Consider the following 24781-nt stretch of genomic DNA (forward strand, 5'->3'; position numbering starts at 1 on the left):
AGTGCTTACCTTCTTTTCCCTTGCCATGAGGCAGGTGTGATGCTCGTTGGGGAAGAGGGCCGACTTGTTGAAGGCGGTGGCGGCGAGTCCTTCGTTGTCAGAGTCGGACGACGAACAATCCGAGTCCCACTCCTTTCCAAGGTGTGCCTCGCCTTTGCCTTCTTGTAAGCCTTCTTCTTTTCCCTCTTGTTCCCTTGTTCCTGGTCACTATCATTATCGGGACAATTAGCGATAAAATGACCAATCTTACCACATTTGAAGCATGAGCGCTTCCCCTTCGTCTTTGTCTTGTTGGGATGCTCCTTGCGATCCCTTAGCGCTGTCTTGAAACGCTTAATGATGAGGGCCATCTCTTCCTCATTGAGTCCCGCCGCCTCAACTTGTGCCACCTTGCTAGGTAGCACTTCCTTGCTCCTCGTTGCTTTGAGAGCAACGGTTTGAGGCTCGTGGATTGGGCCGTTCAACGCATCGTCAACGTATCTTGCCTCCTTGATCATCATCCACCCGCTTACAAACTTTCCAAGTATCTCCTCGGGCGTCATCTTGGTGTACCTAGGATTCTCACGAATATTGTTCACAAGATGTGGATCAAGGACAGTAAATGTAACACCCCGGGATCCACAAACACCCCAGAATGCTACTAAACTACACATCTAACATTCGTATATAAAATTTCGACAGCATCTCCTTTGAAAATGGCATAAACGGGGAAGCAACAAAAATATAAATAGATATCATGATAAGAAAACATAATAGACATTAATAGTCTGCTAGCAATGGGAAGACAACCATAACGGCATGAGCTAAATTATCCAGTGCGCACAACTAGTTAGAAACAAACATCCTTTGATAAGAAGTTTCTAATTAAATCATGACTGCGCCTAAGCAGCGTTATTATAAGAGTGAAGGTGGATGTGCTGCTACTTCCCACTTCCCTTGATGAGCAACAAGCACCTGCATTGAGTAATGCAAGAGTGAGATGAAACATCTCAGCAAGCGAATAATTTTGATGAGATATTTAAACCACAAATTGAATTCATCAACATTTTAAAAGAGTCACAATTAAAATCAGAAATACTTGTAGATATGGAACTCAGTAGTCCCACTATAACCAATACCATCTCATTTCCTCGAACAACCACAATAGGTTCTATAACACTTCCCTGCATCAACAATACCTGCAAATATCACTTCAATGTATTCATAGGAATGCAATGTGTAGGTACTCTATCTTCATACCTCTGAGAGTATAAAACCACATCATCTGCAAATATCACTTCAATGAATGCATATGAATGCAATGCATATGTCCTCTGCCTTCATACCTCTAAGGGTATGAAGCCGCATCGTACCCCTCCTCGGGCAACGTACGATGCTAAATTGTACCGGTACGCTCGGACCATAGGTCACGACAAAACTTCAGATGCAAATGAGTCATGCAATGTATATGGCATGCTGCATTTATCAATAACCTTCACTTCCTTCAGATACAATACAAACCTCAAATAATACTTTATTTACCTTCAGATACAATACCAACCTCAAATAATACTTCAATTACCTTCAGATACAATACCAACCTCAAATAATACTTCATTTACCTTCAGGGGTGTGAATTAATCTCATGAATCATACTCGAATCATAATCATCATCAATATATGATTGAGCATCAGTATTTTGCAAGCAAGTAAAGTGTTGGGGGCCTTCGTCCTCCGAAGGTCCTCAAAAACATGATTTGACAATGTTTTCCAAGTGGATTATGTGAACAGGTACCTTCGGACTCAGAATTACGAACATGAAGTGCGGTCAGGACGAAGCCTGAACCAGACGAAGGACGGGCTGATTACCAAGCTCCACGAAGGATGGTGCACAGCCGAAGCTGTGCGCAGGGAAGCTTCGTCGCGATAGCAGAGAGGGGAACCGACTTAAAGATGAAAAGACTACGTGGACCTTGTCAGATTTCCATAAGTCATTGACAAATGTAATGGACATAAATGTAATTTTACGTGGGCTGCGTCCCGCGTCTATAAATAGATGAACAGTACTCCCGTACTGTTCACGCTGACTTGGCATTTGCTTTTGCGTCACGCTTGTACTTTTTATCTTCTCTCAGGACCGAAGGTACATTTGTAATTTGAAATCATTTCTATTTTTCCATGTTAATAAAATAGAAATGATTCTATGATGATGCTTATATTATATTTCATGCTTTATATGAATCCTTCGTCATTACGTGTTATGTTTACGAAGGTATGTCTCTTATGACCTTCGTCCGAAACTCATTATTTCCCGAAGGGACATAATGCTTCGAAGGACGAAGGACTTTAACACTTAACACTTTTTATGTTGCCTTGTTCTTAACTCTTAGCATTTGAGAACAAGTCCCCAACATTGGCGCCCACCTCCGGTGAACTCACTTCCATTTCCTGAGCTTTTCGACACCTTCGGCAAGCATCAGCTTCGTCATGCCGCCGAAGAAGGCTTCAGCACCAGGGGCTGGCACGCTACAGCCGCTGGACCCAATCAAGACGTCCTTTCTCTCAGAGAGGCACGAAGCCAGAAGAGGAAGGCTACCAGTCCAACACATCCGGAGGATGATCTAGATCAGGAGATTCAGAATCTGGAAATCCTTCGGCAGCAGGTTCAACGCAGGAAGGAGAAGATGGCCAGGCTAGCTGAACTGCAGAGGCAGATAGATGAAGCCTCTGAAGAAGTTCGTCATCTTGCTCAGGATGAGCAACACCGAAGGCCTCAGCATCAAGACCTTCATCAGGAGGGCTTTCACAACGAAGACGACTGGTATGACAATTTCCATCGTGGGAATTTTGTTTTTGATAATGCTTCTCCCCTGTCCGCTGAGTTACAGGCTACACCTTGGCCTCCGTCCTACAAGCCGCCTCAGCTCCCCGTATTTGATGGCCATTCAGACCCGAAGCAGTTCTTGATGAGCTACGAAGCAACAGTGTCTTCGTACGGTGGCAATGCTTCAGTCATGGCCAAATCTTTCGTTATGGCTGTCAGAAGTGTTGCTCAAACCTGGTATTCCTCCCTTCGACCAGGAACGATCACTTCATGGCAGAAGCTGAAGGATTTGTTGTTAACCAGTTTTCAAGGATTTCAGACGAAGCCGGTCACTGCTCAGGCTCTGTTCCAGTGCACTCAGGACCACGAAGAATACCTTCAGGCATATGTCCGAAGGTTCTTGCGTTTGAGGGCACAGGCACCAACGGTGCCCAATGAAATTGTCATTGAGGCCATGATCAAGGGGCTTCGGCCAGGTCCGTCAGCTCAGTACTTCGCCAGAAAGCCTCCTCAAACTTTGGAGAAGCTTCTCCAGAAAATGGACGAATACATTCGGGCCGACAATGACTTTCGCCAAAGAAGGGAGGAGGCTTTCAGATTTTCTGAAATGACCAGGGGCTTCGGAGGGAGGTTTTACCCGAGGCATGTGAGATCAATTCACAATTCTACGCAAAATGATGACAGAGGAAGCCAACAGCAAAGGCCACAATGCTCCTCGCAGGCTTCTGGACAACAGCAAAGCTCCTTCCGGCCACCAGCTCCAAGAGGCAGAGGCGCCAGGGGCTTCGGAGGAAGATTTGGCGATCAACCAAGAAGAATCTTTTGCTTATTCTGCGGTGAGAACAAAGGCCATACTACCAGGATGTGCCATGTTACTATACAGAAGCAAAAGGAAATAGCTGAAGCAGCAGCACAACAAGCCCAGCCGAAGCAGGTCATGCATACAGCTTCGTATCATTCGCCCTACATCCCAGAATATGTGGGCAACCATCCTGCAGTCTCTGCTGCTTCGGCAAGTCAGCCTTCAGCTTCCTGGCAACAGCCTCCGCCTCCACCTCCGTTGCAACAAGGTCAGCAGCCAGAAGGGAGCCAATATGCTCCACATCAAAGGGACTTCAGAGAACAGTCCGAAGCTCGCACGGTCAACAGCACCGTGCCAGAATCAAAGCACATCTATTGACAAATATCCTACCTTAATAGCAATCTTTTTCATTCAGTTTTATTTTCTGCAATAAAGGACATTGTTCAGGTTTTCATGTAATTAGTTTCGTTGATTCCTACAAGAAAAATATGTTTTCTTCACAGGTTTGTGATAATAAAAAGGACCTTCGGACTACCGAAAATCCTTCGAAGCAACAAAAAGTCGTTCTAAGGAACGCAGAGTAAGCCTGACGAAGTCACAAAAAGTCGTTCCGAAGGGAGCGCAGTGTAAGTTTTCTGCTCCAAAGTCGTTCCAAAAGGAATGCAGAGCATACAGCGAAAAGTCAACGCTGATACCGCCTAAGTAAAAGGCGAAGAAGCTCCAAAGACGTTCCTAAGGGAATGCAGAGCTTATACCGCCTAAGTAAAAGGCGAAGAAGCTCCAAAGACGTTCCTAAGGGAATGCAGAGCTTATTCCGCCTAAGTAAAAGGCGAAGAAGCTCCAAAGACGTTCCTAAGGGAATGCAGAGCTTATTCCGCCTAAGTAAAAGGCGAAGAAGCTCCAAAGACATTCCTAAGGGAATGCAGAGCTTACAGCGAAGAATCAGTGCTGATACAAAAATATTGTGTGGGGATATGTGTGTATCTTTCGGAACAAATGTCATCTACGTAGCATAACATCATCACATCATTTTGCATAGCATAAGCATCATACATCATGTTGCATATGGCACAAGAAGGGGACACAATATTGATCTTCGGAAGTATGATTTGAAAGAGTGAAAATCGTGGTCACAAGAAGGGGACACAATATTGATCTTCGGAAGTATGATCTGAAAGAGTGAAAATCGTGGTCACAAGGAGACACAATCTTCATCTTCGAAGTATAGCTTCGAGAATTTTTTTACGAAGCTTGGATATTCTTCACGAAGCATGAAAAGAAGGGAAGGTGTTTTTTCGCCAGACTCAAAAACGGTACGTGTGTAAAGTTTCATGCATCGTAAAGAATTGAGTAGCAAAAATAGATATATTACATTCGGGGTTACAAAGTGTTACATTATATTACATTTCCGAGGTTTTTTACAAAAATGTTTAATCCTCTCTCAAAACGACTTCTGCAGCTTCATTCAGAAGCCGATTGACGACTTCGTCCATAATATCTTCGGCCATCTTTTTAATTTCGTCGTCCCCCTTCGGCTGAGGGCCCGAAGGCGCTTTAGTAGGATCTGAAGCAGGACACGACTACATTACTATTACAAATCGCAAACAGATCTTAAAAGCCTAAAGATTACAACACGGTAAAAACTATTATTTAGTACCTAATTGACCTTCGGACTCTGTGCTCTTTTTAGCAGCCTTAGCCACTTCTCTAGCATCATGGATGCCCTTTTCACTTCTCTGAATAATTTCTCTTGCCATTTCTCGGCTACCGTTATCCCAGATATCAGTAAAAAACTTTCCACCAATTATGCTAGCTTCGGCCGAAGGATCTTTTGTATCTTCAAAGGACAAAGCAGCTTCGGACTGTGCTAAAATTTTCACATGCTCACAGCCCTTCTTCTCTAAAATGGTGGCAATCCCTCTGGCGCCAGAGAAGGCACATATATCTCCTCGGCTATTTAAAATTTCTTCGAAGGCTTCAGCCTCATGATTGATCCATTCCAGGGGACCTTCGGGGTTACCTCTTATAAAGTTTTCTTCTTGCGAAAATGCGCCAACGCTGGCGAAGCTAGTTTTTATTTTCTTGACACACTCTATAGATTTGTCGAAGCATTTCTTCTTGGCTGACCGAAGCTCTTTAACAGTTTCTTCTAAATGATTTGCCCATTGGTCGCTGAGTTCTCGCCTTGTTTCTTCAAGTATGCATTCCTCTTTAGCTCTGGCTAATTGTTTACGAAGGTTTTCAATTTCACACTTCTGAGCTTCGGCCTGACCTTTGAAAATAGCTTCGTCTTCTTTTATTTTATTTATTAAGGAATGCAATATTTTGTCTTTTTCGAGACCTTCGTTCCTCAGTTCAATTACTTCGGAACGAAGGTTGCTCAGGGCTATAGTACATCCTTCGTCCTCAGCATCTTTCTGTGCTCTGAGGGCATTGCTGAGTATCAGGCCCTGCAGACAGGAATATGTCTGTGTTAATAGTTTTAAACAAACGAAAAATCTTGAACTCAACAAAAATATAAGAATTCCATTTGTCGCACCTTTAAACTGTTGTAAGCTAGGCTGTCAGCCAGATCGTTCTTTGACAGCACCGAAAGTCCGTCTTCTAAAGTTGGAAATCCGAAGCTTCTGCTCATCTCCCGACAGACAGAAATTTCCTTGCTGTCGGGGAGGCAATACAAGAAATCTTCTTCTCCACTGCCATTAAATATCAACGCCCCCTTTGGATATTTCAACTTTTGGGCATAGTGTTGAGCCTCTTGTTCTTCTTTTTCTGTTAATTTTTTCCCCGAAGCATGACGAAAAATATAATCACGAATTTTGGATGCTTCGGGGGTAACAACACCAGTTCCTTCAGCAAAAGTTGGCTTTGTTATTTTTTCTGCCTCACTTTCCAAGGTTTTTGCCTTTGAGGGCTCTGAGGGCCCAGCTTCGGCTTCAGTATCTTGCTCTGGAGCTTTAGAACCCGAAGCTTCGACTGTTGTTTCAGGAGTAACGGCAGCCTTCTTCGGAGGGGTGCTTGAAGATTTGATCGTTTCCAGCACATCTAGCACATTAGCCATTCTCCTTCTTTTCGGAGTCACTGCTGGCACTTTTTGATTACTTACTGTTTCAATGTTTGCCACAGGACTCAAAACTTCTGATGTTTTGGAGTCCTCGGTTGCTTCCTTTACCTCTTCCATTTTTTCTGTGAATGGCGCTTCGGCCTTCTCTTTCGTTTCTGGTAACAAAATTTTTGATTGCTCCAATTTTGTCTTCGTTGGTATTTCGGCTGTTTCTGTGACTTCTGGCAGCAAAGTTGGCTCGGCTGGTTTTTCAGCTTCGGTGGCCGAAGAAGTCTCTCCGGTAAACTCAGGCACCGAAACTGGTTCAATATAACGCGGTCGATAAGTAAGAACCTTTATCTTCTTCCTTTTCGGTTCTGGCTCGCTAGGAGCAGCTGCAGTTTCTTCTTTTGCAGAGGTTGTATTTTTTCTCTTCTGCCTTCGAATGGGGTAGCAATAGTCAGGGTAGACAAACCCGATGGCATCAAATACCTGATTCAGCCTTTTCTTTTTTCGGCCTCCGAAGGCTGCTGACATTGCAGTATCTTCGGCCTTCGAGTATGTCCCAAGCAGCTCATCACTTAAATTGTCAATGCTTTTCAACCACTCATCGTCTGGCTCAATAAATTTATCTTCAAATTTAAAAGTGTACTTAAACCTGACAAGTCCACCTTCGTCGGCCTCTTTAACGGTTTCTTGTGGCATTTCCCATTTCTCCGCAAGCGGCCACACCCTGAAGGCAATATGCTCTTGTACTAAGTCCCTTGTTCCTATAAAAGAGCAGACAACGCCGAAGGCTCTTTGGCACTCTTCGGCGGCTTCGTTCATTTCAACCTTCGGCCTCCGAAGGCCGAAGCTTTGCCAAATAGGACGCATAATTATACCTTTGATGTCTTCTCGTGCTGATAAGTCATTCTTCACATAAAACCATTCTGTCATCCAATCCCCGGGCCATCTCTTCCGAAAGGTTGGTACGGGACAGCTTGCCCCGGACCGAGAGACGAAGCTGTAGCAGCCAAAGTTGTTATGGTACTGTTCTTTGCCCCAAGGCTTTGTTTCATATAATAATTCATGAACATTACAGAAGCTTCTTGCGTCAGGCTTCAGACCTTGGCTTCTCGCGGCCCACACGAAGATATTTAGCCTTATAATTGCCTCGGGAGTAAGTTGATGAAGATAGACTTCGAAGATTTTCAACACCTCCACGACGAAGCTGCTCAAGGGGAATCGCAATCCGGCTTTCAAAAAGCTTCGATACACCACAACTTCATTTTCTTCAGGGTGTGGACAAGTTTTTTCCCCTTCGTCCGCCCTCACAATGGACAGATCCCGGAAATACCTTCCTCTCATATTAACAAGATGATTCTCTTTGATAATTGATTTACCATAAACTGAATGGCTTGGTCGCCAGGGGCGATCTTCGGAGTCTTCGCCACCGCTGTCCACATCATAACTTTCACTGTCACCAGTATCTTCAGACAGCCCTTCCAGAATTTCCCTGGTGATCTTTTCTGTGTTGGTCTTCGACATTGCTATAAGAAACCCTAAGTTCTTCTCTTCATCAAGACTCAGCTTCATTTCAGCAGCAGCCTTCTTAGCAGCTTCAGACATCTTCGGAAACACTAAAAAACTGTTTTCAAAGCCGAAGCTTCAAAGCTAAAAGCTTAGCAGATCACAGTGCACAAGAGCTAAAAAATGAGTGAGCAAGAGTGGTTGGCCAGAAAGCGTGCAAAATAAGTTTGCGGTATGGCCGTATTTATACGCTTGATGCGTTGAAAGTTGAAAGACCCCACTTGTCATTGAATGTTGCTATTCTAGCAAAGGGAAGGTGTTTTTTCGGACCTTCGGCATAAAGCCTTCGTTCATATCGCAATCTGAATTTATTATTTCAAACAAATTAATATTGCGAGGGGCTACTGTTGGGGGCCTTCGTCCTCCGAAGGTCCTCAAAAACATGATTTGACAATGTTTTCCAAGTGGATTATGTGAACAGGTACCTTCGGACTCAGAATTACGAACATGAAGTGCGGTCAGGACGAAGCCTGAACCAGACGAAGGACGGGCTGATTACCAAGCTCCACGAAGGATGGTGCACAGCCGAAGCTGTGCGCAGGGAAGCTTCGTCGCGATAGCAGAGAGGGGAACCGACTTAAAGATGAAAAGACTACGTGGACCTTGTCAGATTTCCATAAGTCATTGACAAATGTAATGGACATAAATGTAATTTTACGTGGGCTGCGTCCCGCGTCTATAAATAGATGAACAGTACTCCCGTACTGTTCACGCTGACTTGGCATTTGCTTTTGCGTCACGCTTGTACTTTTTATCTTCTCTCAGGACCGAAGGTACATTTGTAATTTGAAATCATTTCTATTTTTCCATGTTAATAAAATAGAAATGATTCTATGATGATGCTTATATTATATTTCATGCTTTATATGAATCCTTCGTCATTACGTGTTATGTTTACGAAGGTATGTCTCTTATGACCTTCGTCCGAAACTCATTATTTCCCGAAGGGACATAATGCTTCGAAGGACGAAGGACTTTAACACTTAACACTTTTTATGTTGCGTTGTTCTTAACTCTTAGCATTTGAGAACAAGTCCCCAACATAAAGCATCACCATAGAGTCCAATTATGAAAGAATCCAATACTTCTGAATATTAGAGTGTAGGCAATAGAAATAACAGGTCAAGACGGAAGCAACCACCGCTACATTCACTTGCCTTCATCAAAGAAGAAGAAATGTACTAGACATGATCTGGAGTGTAGCCACCTGCTAGCGGGCATAAAACTTAGTACAAATATTTCACAAGCATTTGCCATCAATCAACAAAACACTCCTACACTTGAAACCAAGACCCAGTGGAAAGACTCCCACCCTGAACCACATGCCATACAGCAGCAGCGCTGTTTGTTAATTTTGTATCTTTAAAATTAAAACAGCGGTGATATCAAACAAATACTCTAGGAGTATCTACACAAAATACTCTACAACTTCAGTACTCAATGGATAATTAAATTCTGCCATCTTCAAGTTCTAAAACATCTGACAAGATAACTAACTAAATCTGTTTTAGACAGCAGTATGGTTAACTTTAAAATTCGATATCTCCCAAACTACTGAACCAAAAACTATGAAATTCTGCTGGAAGTAAGAACTTTTATCCCTCTACAAAAGTCTCCATAGTTGGAAGAGCCAATTCGGCCATTTACTAGATGAAACCCACCAGTGAACATACCCACTCATTTTTGTCAGGCAAACAGGAACAGCCACAGTAAAACAAACATAACTGGAGTTTCACAAATCATATGAATGCACTCTTTAACAATCTGGAAAGCTTATGAAATTATCTACAACTTCTTTTACCAACCAACAGTTTAATTCTGTTGATACAATTGCCTAACTCTTAAGAGAACAGATTCTGCACAGAATTATGAGACTGAAAAACTGCTACAATCAAACTGTCATAACTTTCTGTTCTGATGTCCGATTGAGGTGTTCTTCGCGGCCACGGAAAGATCTACAAATTATCTACGACTCATATATAGACGTTTTATTTTTTTGAGGCCACTAAGATCACGGAAAACTGGTATGAACAGAAACTGTCGAATCTGCCATTCTGCAGAAATTAAATTCGAAATCAAAACCTAACCCCACACCTAATCCAACCTCTAATCCTTCAATCCACATGATCCACAACCTACAAAAGCACATAATTATAGGGAGAAACAAGGATCCCATCCTTACCTAGGGTTTTCCCTAAGAAAAATATGCAAGAGATGGGGGTAGCACATCTCCTTGATCCTCTCTTCCTCTTCAATCCATCTTGTTCCTCCTCTTCTCGATCCTTGTTGCGTGGGGGGGAGATCTAGGGAGGAAGAAGTATTGGATGGCTGCTGCAATAGGGGGAGAGGGGGCGACCAGCCAAGGGGAAAAGTGAGGCGGCCAAGAAAGGGGAGGGGGTGGTGGCCAAGAAGGGGAAGAGGGTGGCCACCTAGGGTTTATTTTGTGGGAGAAAAGAAGTGACGCCTCAGATGACTTCTGATGCAGCATCCAACGGCCCACAACCCTTTTTCCCATATCCACTCACCGAAGATCAACTTTTGGGTCAACATTTTTTTGGGATATTACACTCTACCCCCCTTAAAAAGAATTCGTCCTCGAATTCAACCACTCCAACCAAAACATCCAAGGTACCCCATATAGCACCACCATTCAAAACATGGGTCCATTATTGGTCTTAATTAACACAAGAACTTCTACCTTGGACTAATTGTTTAAGTAAACTACACGACCTGACATCAAGCATGAAACAACATGCAATGAAGCTCAAAGCAAGTCATAGATGCAATCAACACTACAATTTCACACCATCGAATTTGGATGCAACTATACATCAACATCAATGTCTTAAGACAACACTCTTTTATGAAGTGGTAATATGCACTAAGCACAACCCTTACCAACTTCAACAATTAATTTTAATTAAATGGTGAAACATCCCCACCTGACGAATGTATAAGAAGATCAAACCCCTCACCTCAAAGCACCACGAAACAAGTAGTTCTATTGAAACAAAACTCCTAATCTTCCTAAATCTTATTCTTGCCATCATGAAAAGATAATCATGTAATCTAACATTCTTTGCACCCCACAAAAGGGAGAAAATCTATAGAACTAATGGAGCAATAAAGCCAACAAGAAGCCAATAACATTCTGCGCGGCACATTTCATCGAAGAAATGCCAAAAGCTCCACAAAGAGCACTGACAGCACAACAACACAATACTTGGTTAACCAATGTCACTATACTCCATCCAACAACTCAACTAAGGAAAAATATCTAAACTAGTGAGGTTAACCTACACATAACATAAGTCTTCATCTACTGTAATTCAGAAACTTACATTTCATTCTATCATACGATGCACTCAAAGTACCAGACATACAAGGTCAATAATAACCCCTAATCCTTCACACATTTGACAAACATATTAAGCTGATGTAAAAACCACATCATCTAGGAGTAGGTGACTAGCCACACCCAACCAACTCTAGGCTAGGCAATGACTTCCTTCAAACCAATAGATAGGTGGTCTAAAAATGGCTCCACAAGCATGCATCGGAAAGGGAACCATCAGATCCTCAATGTATTAATACATAATCAATGGATCAAGAGAATCAAAGATTTATTCTACAATTAGTATGACTAACAGGCAACCACTTTAAACCACATCTAGGCTTTGTGGCAACTAAAACACACAATAGGAGAGAGACATGTAAGCCATTATGGCTATGAAAAGACTTCCCCCAAAAATCCATATAAAGTACCAATATTCATTTCTTTCAGAACCGATTTCTCGTCATAAACAATCATTCTTTGCAAAGATAGTTGGAACTATCCACCAACCGCTCCACAACTAAAATTCAAATTGATGGTTGCCTTGTAACACAAAACACACAATTCACACTCCTCTTAGATACATCCTCAATCTAGCATATATAACAATATTATTGTAATAAAACTCAACCATGAAAAACATGGTGAAAACAACATAGGCATACTTGTATATCACAAGCATAATAACAACGTCAATCTCACAAAAGACTAGCGATATCAAACGCATTAATAAAACAATATAAAGATTTAGAGATAAATTATATCAGGCATTAGGTCATAAACAACTTACCACATCACCATAAAGCAATAGGGAGGGGTGAAATTATTGTCATCTGCACTTCAAAGACATTAATATATATCAAAGATATTTGTACCCATACCCTTCCTATATGTGCAAGTGTGTCAAATTTATCTTCAAATTGCCAAGAATCTAAAGCCTATGCTTTGATACCAACTGTAACACCCCGGGATCCACAAACACCCCAGAATGCTACTAAACTACACATCTAACATTCGTATATAAAATTTTGACAGCATCTCCTTTGAAAATGGCATAAACGGGGAAGCAACAAAAATATAAATAGATATCATGATAAGAAAACATAATAGACATTAATAGTCTGCTAGCAATGGGAAGACAACCATAACGGCATGAGCTAAATTATCCAGTGCGCACAACTAGTTAGAAACAAACATCCTTTGATAAGAAGTTTCTAATTAAATCATGACTGCGCCTAAGCAGCGTTATTATAAGAGTGAAGGTGGATGTGCTGCTACTTCCCACTTCCCTTGATGAGCAACAAGCACCTGCATTGAGTAATACAAGAGTGAGATGAAACATCTCAGCAAGCGAATAATTTTGACGAGATATTTAAACCACAAATTGAATTCATCAACATTTTAAAAGAGTCACAATTAAAATCAGAAATACTTGTAGATATGGAACTCAGTAGTCCCACTATAACCAATACCATCTCATTTCCTCGAACAACCACAATAGGTTCTATAACACTTCCCTGCGTCAACAATACCTGCAAATATCACTTCAATGTATTCATAGGAATGCAATGTGTAGGTACTCTATCTTCATACCTCTGAGAGTATAAAACCACATCATCTGCAAATATCACTTCAATGAATGCATATGAATGCAATGCATATGTCCTCTGCCTTCATACCTCTAAGGGTATGAAGCCGCATCGTACCCCTCCTCGAGCAACGTACGATGCTAAATTGTACCGGTACGGTCGGACCATAGGTCACGACAAAACTTCAGATGCAAATGAGTCATGCAATGTATATGGCATGCTGCATTTATCAATAACCTTCACTTCCTTCAGATACAATACAAACCTCAAATAATACTTTATTTACCTTCAGATACAATACCAACCTCAAATAATACTTCAATTACCTTCAGATACAATACCAACCTCAAATAATACTTCATTTACCTTCAGGGGTGTGAATTAATCTCATGAATCATACTCGAATCATAATCATCATCAATATATGATTGAGCATCAGTATAATGCAAGCAAGTAAAGCATCACCATAGAGTCCAATTATGAAAGAATCCAATACTTCTGAATATTAGAGTGTAGGCAATAGAAATAACAGGTCAGAACGGAAGCAACCACCGCTACATTCACTTGCCTTCATCAAAGAAGAAGAAATGTACTAGACATGATCTGGAGTGTAGCCACCTGCTAGCGGGCATAAAACTTAGTACAAATATTTCACAAGCATTTGCCATCAATCAACAAAACACTCCTACACTTGAAACCAAGACCCAGTGGAAAGACTCCCACCCTGAACCACATGCCATACAGCAGCAGCGCTGTTTGTTAATTTTGTATCTTTAAAATTAAAACAGCGGTGATATCAAACAAATACTCTAGGAGTATCTACACAAAATACTCTACAACTTCAGTATTCAATAGATAATTAAATTCTGCCATCTTCAAGTTCTAAAACATCTGACAAGATAACTGACTAAATCTGTTTTAGACAGCAGTATGGTTAACTTTAAAATTCGATATCTCCCAAACTACTGAACCAAAAACTATGAACTTCTGCTGGAAGTAAGAACTTTTATCCCTCTATAAAAGTCTCCATAGTTGGAAGAGCCAATTCGGCCATTTACTAGATGAAACCCACCAGTGAACAGACCCACTCATTTTTGTCAGGCAAACAGGAACAGCCACAGTAAAACAAACATAACTGGAGTTTCACAAATCATATGAATGCACTCTTTAACAATCTGGAAAGCTTATGAAATTATCTACAACTTCTTTTACCAACCCACAGTTTAATTCTGTTGATACAATTGCCTAACTCTTAAGAGAACAGATTCTGCACAGAATTATGAGACTGAAAAACTGCTATAATCAAACTGTCATAACTTTCTGTTCTGATGTCCGATTGAGGTGTTCTTCGCGGCCACGGAAAGATCTACAAATTATCTACGACTCATATATATACATTTTATTTTTTTGAGGCCACTAAGATCACGGAAAACTGGTATGAACAGAAACTGTCGAATCTGCCATTCTGCAGAAATTAAATTCGAAATCAAAACCTAACCCCACACCTAATCCAACCTCTAATCCTTCAATCCACATGATCCACAACCTCCAAAAGCACATAATTATAGGGAGAAACAAGGATCCCATCCTTACCTAGGGTTTTCCCTAAGAAAAATATGCAAGAGATGGGGGTAGCACATCTCCTTGATCCTCTCTTCCTCTTCAATCCATCTTGTTCCTCCTCTTCTCGATCCTTGTTGCGTGGGGGGGAGATCTAGGGAGGAAGAAGTATTGGATGGCTGCTGCAATAGGGGGAGAGGGGGCGACCAGCCAAGGGGAAAAGTGAGGCGGCCAAGAAAGGGGAGGGGGTGGCGGCCAAGAAGGGGAAGAGGGTGGCCACCTAGGGTTTATTTTGTGGGAGAAAAGAAGTGACGCCTCAGATGACTTCTGATGCAGCATCCAACGGCCCACAACCCTTTTTCCCATATCCACTCACCGAAGATCAACTTTTGGGTCAACATTTTTTTGGGATATTACAGTAAAAGACCTTAGCATTAGGCGGACGACGTCGTGGTACGTCCATCGCGTGCTTCCATAGCTCCATATTTTGTTGACGAGGGTCTTGAGCCGGTTGTACGTTTGGGTTGGCTCCTCGCCCCTGATCATTGCGAATCTCCCAAGTTCGCCATCCACCAACTCCATCTTGGTGAGCATGGTGACGTCGTTCCCCTCATGTGAGATTTTGAGGGTGTCCCAAATCTGCTTGGCGTTATCCAAGCCGCTCACCTTATGGTATTCATCCCTGCACAATGAAGCTAGAAGAACAGTAGTAGCTTGTGCATTTTTGTGAATTTGCTCATTAATGAACATGGGACTATCTGTACTATCAAAGTGCATTCCATTTTCTACTATCTCCCATATACTTGGATGGAGAGAGAACAAGTGGCTACGCATTTTGTGACTCCAAAATCCGTAGTCCTCTCCATCAAAGTGGGGGGGTTTACCGAGGGGAATGGAAAGCAAATGAGCATTAGAACTTTATCACATAGGAGAGGGACTTTGCTCAATTTGTAGCCATAGTCCCTAAGGGTTTGCCTCATCCAAAGCAATTGCGCGCAACAATGTCCTGCGGCAATATACTCGACTTCGACGGTAGAAAGAGCTACATAATTTTGTTTCTTTGAAGCCCAAGACACCAAGGATCTTCCCAAGAACTGATAAGTCCCTGATGTTCTCTTTCTATCAATCTTACACCCTACCCAATCAGCATATGAATAACCTATTAAATCAAAAGTGGATCCCCTGGGGTACCAAAGACCAAACTTAGTTGTATGAACTAAATATCTCAAGATTCTTTTCACGGCCCTAAGGTGAACTTCCTTAGGATCGGCTTGGAATCTTGCACACATGCATACCGAAAGCATAATATCCGGTCGAGATGCACATAAATAGAGTAAAGATCCTATCATCGACCAATATACCTTTTGATCTACGGATTTACCTCCCGTGTCGAGGTCGAGATGCCCATTAGTTCCCATGGGTGTCTTGATGGGCTTGGCATCCTTCATTCCAAACTTGGTGAGTATGTATTGAATATACTTGGTTTGGCTGATGAAGGTGCCCTCTTGGAGTTGCTTGACTTGAAATCCTAAGAAATACTTCAACTCCTCCATCATAGACATCTCGAATTTTTGAATCATTATCCTACTAAACTCTTCACAAGTAGATTTGTTAGTAGACCCAAATATGATATCATCAACATAAATTTGGCATACAAATAAATCATTTGCAATGGTTTTAGTAAAGAGTGTAGGATCGGCTTTACCGACTTTGAAGCCATTAGTGATAAGGAAATCTCTTAGGCATTCATACCATGCTCTTGGGGCTTGCTTGAGCCCATAAAGCGCCTTAGAGAGTTTATACACATGGTTAGGGTACTCACTATCTTCAAAGCCGGGAGGTTGCTCACCATAGACCTCTTCCTTGATTGGTCCATTGAGGAAGGCACTTTTCACGTCCATTTGGTATAGCTTGAAGCCATGGTAAGTAGCATAGGCAAGTAATATACGAATTGACTCAAGCCTAGCTACGGGTGCATAGGTTTCACCAAAATCCAAACCTTCGACTTGTGAATAGCCTTTGGCCACAAGTCGGGCTTTGTTCCTTGTCACCACACCATGCTCATCTTGCTTGTTGCGGAAAACCCACTTGGTTCCTACAACATTTTGGTTAGGATGTGGAACTAAATACCACACCTCATTTCTCGTGAAGTTGTTGAGCTCCTCTTGCATTGCCAACACCCAATCCGAGTCTCTTAATGCATCCTCTACCCTGTATGGCTCAATAGAGGACATAAAAGAATAATGTTCACAAAAATGAGCGACTCGAGATCGAGTAGTTACCCCCTTATGAATATCGCCGAGGATGGAGTTCACGGGGTGATCTCTTTGTATCGCTTGGTGGACTCTTGGGTGTGGCGGTCTTTGATCCTGTTCCTCTTGATCATCTTCCTTGTCATGATCATGGTCATCTCCCCCTTGATCATTGTCCTCCTCTTGAGGTGGCTCATCCTCTTGATCTTTATTTTCATCATCTTGAGCTTGATCCTCATCTTGAGTTGGTGGAGATGCTTGATTTGAAGATGATGGTTGATCTTGTGCTTGTGGATGCTCTTCAGATTCCTTAGGACACACATCCCCAATGGACATGTTCCTTAGCGCGACGCACAGAGCCTCTTCATCATCTAGCTCATCAAGATCAACTTGCTCTACTTGAGAGCCATTAGTCTCATCAAACACAATGTCACAAGAAACCTCAACTAATCCAGTGGATTTGTTGAAGACTCTATATGCCCTTGTGTTTGAGTCATAACCAAGTAAAAAGCCTTCTACAGCCTTAGGAGCAAATTTAGATTTTCTATCCCTTTTAATAAGAATAAAACATTTGCTACCAAAGACTCTAAAATATGAAATATTGGGCTTTTTACCGGTGAGGAGTTCATATGATGTCTTCTTGAGGATTCGATGAAGGTAGAGCCGGTTGATGGAGTAGCAAGCGGTGTTAATTGCCTCAGCCCAAAACCGATTCAGAGTCTTGTACTCATCAAGCATGGTCCTCGCCATGTCCAATAGAGTTATATTCTTCCTCTCCACTACACCATTTTGTTGAGGTGTGTAGGGAGAAGAGAACTCATGCTTGATGCCCTCATCCTCAAGAAAGCCTTCTATTTGAGAGTTCTTGAACTTCGTCCCATTGTCGTTTCTTATTTTCTTGATTCTTAATCCGAACTCGTTTTGAGCTCATCTCAAGAATCCCTTTAAAGTCTCTTGGGTTTGAGATTTTTCCTACAAAAAGAATACCCAAGTGAAGCGAGAATAATCATCTACTATTACAAGACAATACTTACTCTCGCCGATGCTTATGTAAGCGATCGGGCCGAATAGATCCATGTGGAGTAGTTCAAGCGGCCTGTCGGTCGTCATGATGTTCTTGTGTGGATGATGGGTACCAACTTGCTTCCCTACTTGACATGCGCTACAAACCCTATCTTTCTCAAAATGAACATTTGTTAGTCCCAAAATGTGTTCTCCCTTTAGAAGCTTGTGAAGGTTCTTCATCCCAACATGGGCTAGTCGGCGATGCCAGAGCCAACCCATATTAGTCTTAGCAATCAAGCAAGTATCGAGTTCAGCTTTATTAAAATCAACTAAGTATAGCTGACCCTCTAATACTCCCTTAAATGCTATTGAATCATCACTTCTTCTAAAGACAGTAACACCTATATCCGTAAAAAGACAGTTGTAACTCATTTTGCATAATTGAGAAACTGAAAGCAAGTTATAATCTAAAGAATCTACAAGAAAAACATTAGAAATGAAATGGTCAGGTGATATAGCAATTTTACCAAGTCCTTTGACCAAACCTGGATTTCCATCCCCGAATGTGATAGCTCTTTGGGGATCATTGTTTTTCTCGTAGGAGAACATCCTTTTCTCCCCTGTCATGTGGTTTGTGCACGCGCTATCAATGATCCAACTTGAGCCCCCGGATGCATAAACCTACAAAACAAGTTTAGGCCTTGTTCTTAGGTACCCAAACAGTCTTGGGTCCTTTGACATTAGAAACAAGCACCTTGGGTACCCAAACATAAGTCTTGAAGCCCTTGTGTTTGCCCCCAACATATTTGGCAACTACTTTGCCTGATTTGTTAGTTAAAACATAGGAAGCATCAAAAGTCTTAAATGAAACATTAGGTTCATTTGATGCAGTAGGAGATTTCCTTTTAGGCAATTTAACATGGGTTGATTGCCTAGAGCTGGAAGCCTCATTTTTATACATAAAAGCATGATGTGAAACATTTTGAGGTTTCCTAGCATGAATTCTCCTAATTTTATGCTCGGGATAACCAGCAGGATATAAAATATAGCCCTCGTTATCCTGAGCCATGGGAGCCTTACCCTTAACAAAATTAGACAATTTCTTAGGGGCATTAAGCTTGACATTGTCTCCCTGTTAGAAGCCGATGCCATCCTTAATACCAGGGCGTCTCTCATTATAAAGCATACTACGAGCAAATTTAAATTTTCATTTTCTAATTCATGCTCGGCAATTTTAGCATCTAGTTTAGCTATATGATCATTTTGTTGTTTAATCATAGCAATGTGATCATGGATAGTATCAACATTAATGTCTCTACATCTAGTACAAATAGTAACATGATCAACGCTAGATGTAGAGGATTTGCAAGCATTTAATTCATCAATCTTAGCATGTAACATGACATTTTCATTTCTAAGATTGGAAATAAAAATATTGCAAACATTTAAATCTTTAGCCTTAAAAATTAGTTTATCATTCTCAATCTTAAGGCTAGAAATTGATTTATTCAACTTGTCAATCTTAGTAATCAAACTAGCATTATCATTTTTAAGGTTGATAAGAGAATCATCACAAACATTTTATTTCTCAACCTTAGCAATTAATTTGGCATTTTCATTTCTAAGGTTAGAGATAGTGTCATGGCAAATGCTAAGCTCACTAGTTAAATTTTCACATTTCTCTACTTCCTGAGCATAGGCATTTTTTACTTTAACATGCTTTTTGTTTTCTTTAATAAGGAATTCCTCTTGGCTATCCAAGAGTTCATCCTTTTCATGAATAGCATCTATCAATTCATTTAATTTTTCTTTTTGTTGCATGTTTAGGTTGGCAAAAATAGCAAGCAAATTATCTTCATCATCACTAGAGCTATCCTCATCACTAGATGTTGCATATTTAGTGGAGGCTCTAGATTTTACCTTCTTCTTTTTGCCGTCCTTTGCCATGGGGCACTTGTGGCCGATGTTGGGGAAGAGGAGGCCTTTGGTGACGACGATGTTGGCATCGTCCTCGTCGGAGGAGGAGTCGGTGGAGCTCTCATCAGAGTCCCATTCCCGATAAACATGGGCATCGCCGCCCTTCTTCTTGTAGTACTTCTTCTTTTCCTTCCTCCTTCCCTTCTTGTCGTCGCCCCTGTCACTATCACTTGATAAAGGACATTTAGCAATAAAATGACCGGGCTTACCACACTTGTAGCACACTTTCTTGGAGCGGGGCTTGTAATCTTTCCCCCTCTTTTGCTTGAGGATTTGGCGGAAGCTCTTGATGGTGAGTGCCATTTCCTCGTTGTCGAGCTTGAAGGCGTCGATGGGGAGCCTACTTGACGTAGACTCTTCTTTCTTCTCCTCCGTCGCTTTGAATGCGACGGGTTGCACCTCTGGTGTGGAGGTGGTGCCTTGCTCGACGATTTGTTTGGAGCCTTTGATCATCAATTCAAAGCTCACAAACTTTCCTATCACTTCCTCAGAAGACATTAGCTTTTATCTAAGATCACCACGAATTAATTGAACTTGTGTAGGATTACGAAAAACAAGTGATCTTAGAATAACCTTGACCATTTCATGGTCATCCCATTTTGTGCTCCCGAGGTTGGGCACTTGGTTCACTAAGGTCTTGAGCCGGTTGTACATTTCTTGTGGCTCCTCTCCTTGGTTGAGGATGAATCGACCGAGCTCCCCCTCGGTCGTCTCCCGCTTGGTGATCTTAGTCACCTCATCTCCTTCGTGCGCGGTCTTGAGCACGTCCCAAATCTTTTTGGCACTTTTCAACCCTTGCACCTTATTATACTCCTCTCGACATAGAGAGGCGAGGAGTATAGTGGTGGCTTGGGAGTCAAAATGCCGGATTTGGGCAACCTCGTCCGAGTCATATGCTTCATCCCCCACGGATGGTACCTGCGCTCCAAACTCAACAATGTCCCAAATGCTAGAGTGGAGTGAGGTTAGATGATGCCTCATTTTATCACTTCACATACAATAATCTTCACCGTCAAAAACAGGTGGTTTGCCTAATGGGACGGAAAGTAAAGGAGTGCGTTTGGAAATGCGAGGATAGCATAAGGGGATCTTACTAAACTTGTTGCGCTCATGGCGCATAGAAGTGACAGACGGAGTGTCGGAGCCAGAGGTGGATGGCGACGAAGAATCGGTCTCGTAGTAGACCACCTTCTTCATCTTCTTTTTTTTGTCGCCACTCCGATGCGACTTGGTATGTGAAGGGGCTCCCTTCATTTTGTTGCCGGACTCCCCCGATGGAGCCTTCTCGTGGCTTGTAGACTTGTCATCGCCGGTCACGATCTCCTTCTTAGCGTGTTCTCCCGACATCACTTCGAGTTGTTAGACTCTAATAAAGTACCGGGCTCTGATACCAATTGAAAGTCGCCTAGGGGGTGAATAGGCAAATCTGAAATTTACAAACTTTAAGCATAACTACAAGCCGGGGTTAGCGTTAGAAATAAAACCGAGTCCGAAAGAGAGGGCGAAAACAAATCAACCAAGGAAATAGAGCGGATGACAAGGTGATTTGTTTTACCGAGGTTCGGTTCTTGAGAACTGTCAGTACTTGGAAATGGGGAACCTGTTACTACAGTATGAAGGTGTTGTGTCCATGCAGCTATCTTTAGTCGCATGGCGAACAACACATGACCCCACCACGTGGGCGGCTCCGGGGCCGCCATGCGGCCAGAAGAGACGACATACTCCAAGGTGGCGACAGTGGGTCTGGACCCCCACGGGAAGTGCCGGACCCCTGGATGCACAGCCCGGACCTCCGGGCGAGGTTCAAGACATCCACAGGTACGAACCAGACCCTTGGAACGGGTCCCGGACCCCTCAGGAGAGGTCCGGGCTACTCACAGTAGGGTCCCGGGATTCCAAGGCAAAGAGTACCCGGGCCTTAATCTAGGCCAAGCAGGGGTCCGGTGCTGACACGTGTCCGTGCCATACCTCGAGCGCTCCCACTCCCCACTCAGGCGGAGACCCGATGTTGTCACGTGGCCTATTGCCCGTGACGTAAGCCAGCGGGCGGAGCCTGACGTAAGGCCCCTGGGCCGCGCTGTCTCTGCATTTAATGCGGAGAAGACGCGCCGCCTGTCTAACCCGCTGACAGGTGATGTGCCCCTTCAGCATTTAATGCGCCCTGCTGCTCTGCTGACGGATGGTGACCAGACCACCCCACAGGCGGCGTGCCTGTCCACTCCCGGGGCAGGCAGCGTGACCATATTGTTGCATGCGCCACGATCATCATCACTCGTACGTAGCCAGTGAAGCTTCCACTGCACGCCGATACTACGCAGGTTGCGGATATCAGGGCGCAAGGAGATGGCCCTGGCAACCAGCGTTAATTGCTCCAAGTATTCCCTCTGTTTTGCCCCTGGGCCCACATGTCGGGGCTCAGCACCCTTGTACGTGCCCCCTTTGAGCTATAAAAGGGAGGGCACACGACGTTACAAAGGGGACTCACTTAGGCACACTTAGACCCAGCTCAGGCTCACAAGTTCATATAAGCTCAATATATCACACAGTGGAGTAGGGTGTTACGCTCCGGTGGCCTGAACCACTCTAAATCCTTGTGTGTTCTTGTGTTCTCCCCATTTTCCAACTAACAAGCAAAATGCTTAGGCCCTCCTCATCTAAGGATTTAGGGCGGGTGCATTCCGCCACCCGGCCGGAGATTTCCTCTCCGACAAGAACCTACTCCCCATTGAGGTGGTCACAAAGACCGGGTCTCTTTCAACCCTTTCCCTCTCTCAAACGATCACCTAGACCGAGTGAGCTTTTCTCCTCAATCAATTGGGTCACTTAGACCCCGCAAGGACCACCACACAATTGGTGTCTCTTGCTTTGATTACAAGTGTTTTGAGAACAAGAATGGGGAAGAAGAAAAGCGATCCAAGCGACAAGAACTCAAATGAACACAAAAATCTCTCTCTCACTAGTCACTAAGTGTTTGGAGTGATTTTGGACTTGGGAGATGATTTGATCTCTTGTTTGTGTCTTGGAGTGAAGTCTAGAGCTCTTGTATTGAAATGCAATGGCTGAAAACTTGGATGCCTTGAATGATGGTGGTTGGGGGTATTTATAGCCCCAGCCACCAAAACAGCCGTTGGGGAGGGCTGCTGTCGATGGACGCACCGGACAGTCCGATGCGCCAGCCACGTCACCCAACCGTTAGGGTTCTGACGGTTTCGACCATTGGAGCTCTGACAGCCTGGACCACCGGACAGTCACTATTCACTGTCCGGTGCGCCTTCTGGCGCTGCTCTGACTCTGCGCGAAATGTCTGCGCACTGTTCAGTTGTCAGCCGACCGTTGAAGTCGACCGTTGCGCTTGGGAGTGAGAGCATCTAGAGGGGGGTGAATAGGTGATCCTGTAAAACTTGAAACTTAATCCACAAAACATGATTAGGAGTTAGCACAGTAAAGTCAAGTGGCTAGAGAGAAGTTCTTGCAAAACACAATAACCACAAGGAGATCAACACAAAGATGGCACAGTGGTTTATCCCGTGGTTTGGCCAAGTCCAATACTTGCCTACTCCATGTTGTGGCGTCCCAACGGACGAGGGTTGCACTCAACCCCTCTCAAGCGGTCCAAAGACCCACTTGAATACCATGGTGTTTTGCTTTGCTTACTATATCCCGCTTGCGAGGAATCTCCACAACTTGGAGCCTCTCGCCCTTACAATATGATGTTCACAAAGAAGCACGGAAGTAAGGCTGGGATGAGCAACGCACACAAGACACAAAATCAGAGCACAAACACGCACACAAGTCACAACTCGAGCTCACAACTCAACCCAAAGAGTTCTCTACTCAAATGGAGCTCTAGTTGCTATCACAAAGAATCGAATGCGCGGAATTGGAGTCTTGGTGCTTAGGAATGCTTAGAGAATGCTTGGTGTCCTCCTCCATGCGCCTAGGGGTCCCTTTTATAGCCCCAAGGCAGCTAGGAGCCGTTGAGAGCATTCCAGGAAGGCAATTCCTGCCTTCTGTCGCCTGGCGCACCGGACAGTCCGGTGCACCATCGGACACTGTCCGGTGCGGATTTCTTTCCTTCTTTGGTGAAGCCGACCGTTGGAGATTCGGAGCCGTTGGGTGCACACCGGACACTCCGGTGCACCCTTCTGACCGTTGGCTCTGCCACGCGTCGCGCGCGGATTACGCGGCCGACCGTTGGCCCGGTCGACTGTTGGCTCATCGGACAGTTTGGTGCACACCGGACAGTCCGGTGAATTTTAGTCGTACGCTGCCGACGAAGTCCCGAGAGCAGCTAGTTGACAGACGCCAGCCTGGCGCACCAGACACTGTCCGGTGCACCACCGGACAGTCCCGTGCACCCAGACTGCGCAGAGTCTTGGCTGCTCAGCCAAGTCTTTTCCAAATTGGTCTTTTCCTATTTCTAGCACTTAGACACAATACATTAGTCTCCAAAACAATTACTAAGTCTTAGAAACATACCTTTACTCTTGATTTGCACTTCTTGAGTCTTTGGCACAAATATTACTCAAAGCATTTGTGTGGAGCACTTAATCACCAAAATCTTATAGAAATGTCCCAAGGGTACATTTCCCTTTCAATCTCCCCCTTTTTGGTGATTAATGCCAACACAACAAAAAGCAACTAAAGGAAGTGCAACATCAATGCAAATAAGAACACAAATTTGTTTTTATTCAAATTTGGCATATTTGGATCATTCTTTGCCACCACTTGGTTTTGTTTTTGCAAATCAACCTCAAATTCCTATCTCTAAGTCAAACACACTTGTTGAGACATAAAGAGAGTTGTTCCAAGAGAAATTGATCAACGATTTCAAAAACTCCCCC

Source organism: Zea mays, chromosome 10 (assembly GCF_902167145.1).
Source record: "Zea mays cultivar B73 chromosome 10, Zm-B73-REFERENCE-NAM-5.0, whole genome shotgun sequence".
In the NCBI taxonomy this organism is placed as follows: domain Eukaryota; kingdom Viridiplantae; phylum Streptophyta; class Magnoliopsida; order Poales; family Poaceae; genus Zea; species Zea mays.